General features: G+C 40.6%; 1 pseudogene; it reads left to right on the top strand.

The window, feature by feature from the left end:
• Window positions 1-939: 939 nt before the first annotated feature.
• LOC125367883 lies at window positions 940-1057 on the top strand (annotated as a pseudogene).
• Window positions 1058-1514: the final 457 nt, after the last annotated feature.

Here is a 1514-nt window from a genome sequence, read left to right as displayed (position 1 = left end):
GTATGGAAGAGACAAGCCTGAAAGTATGAGGGTCAGCAGCATGGAAACCTGAAGAATAGACAGGTAAAGGGGAAAACAAGGAGCAGATGCCTTCATCTGTGTGTTCCCAGGTTGTTTTTTGTTACATACTTGACTGTGTCAAGAATGTGGCACTTGTACATGGTTATTTGTGGTGAACATCCAGGTATTTGCTGAGCAAGTGGACCTATGGCTGGCTAGAAACTACCCAGCCATGTTACCAGTATGTGTGCAATATAAACTCCCACTAGTGCTGTCTGAAACCTCTCACAGCCCATTCTTCCTGCAGGATCTTCTGTTCACATCTGCAGATGCTCTTCCTTTCTTCCACCTTGTTTGTTACCCTGCAGTCAACCTGGGCACTGGTTTGTTCTGATCTATGTGGGATGCTAGCAAGAGATCAGAGACCTGAAGGAGGGTAGTTAGGCTATTCTTCTCTTGTCTCTATGGGACATACCACAGTTTGCTGCCCTGGGTCACTGTACTGTCCAATGAGTTTTTCCTTCACATGGCCAACGTTGTGAGGGATCCCTTTCCACATTAGCCTTTTGTATAGAGACTTAGACGAACAGAGTTAAGCAATCTGTGGCTTTTAAATTAAGATGCTTTCCATGACTCACCATTAAGTGTGAATGATTTTTATCAAATAAGAGATAACCTTAAGTTCCATACATGGATCATTAGTGTCTTGTTCACTGGTTGATTGTGTAAAAGTCTATTTTTAACTTGCCTATTGGTTATCTCTTATAGTGCTTCAGTATGTAATCTAAATAAGTGTACTAATACAGTGCAGAGATGGGGATGTAGCTCAGCGGCAGTGAGCCCACACAGCAGGCACAAAACTCTGAACTCTCTAGCTCAGCACTGCAAAAAATCCTTCTGTATGACACAAAGATTTTTTTTGCCTCAATTATGACATGTTGTCTCTCTTCTGATAAAAATTGAGAATTTTACAGAGAGGTGCAAACAGTAAATCCTATTTTGCAATCCAGTACTCACTGCTGAATATGAGATTTTGGTACATGTAAGAAAGAATATTATTCCTACAACAGTTGGCAATGTGGAGGTTTGTTAAAGCCCCCCCCCCAAAAAAATTAAGAATTTATCTAATGGTGTGCTCCTCTACACACCAAAGGATTGTTTTAAATCTTACCCCAAACATTCTAACTTCACAGAACAGGAGCTACTTTATTCTCATACCCATGTCTTGAATGTGGAATTGATACTGTTTATATGAAGTAGTATCTGTATTGGAATTCCCTTCCATATATGAATGATCTGTTAGTGATTCATATGTCACTGCTCAGCAGAACAGGGCAGGAGCAGGGATGTGTGTGAGATCAGACTTATTTGAATTTCTCCAGGGTTCTTCTGTGCCGTTTCATCCACCATTTTGATGGTAAATGCATTGCTTGATTTCAGATCTTAATCCTCTTTATTCCATATAACTTCTAGAACAAACTGAATTACTAGGGGACGCAAAGCCTCTGGAGCCT

The sequence above is a fragment of the Perognathus longimembris genome, chromosome 19, assembly GCF_023159225.1.
Source record: "Perognathus longimembris pacificus isolate PPM17 chromosome 19, ASM2315922v1, whole genome shotgun sequence".
Classification (NCBI taxonomy): Eukaryota; Metazoa; Chordata; class Mammalia; order Rodentia; family Heteromyidae; genus Perognathus; species Perognathus longimembris.
This window is presented reverse-complemented; position numbering and strand designations above follow the sequence as displayed.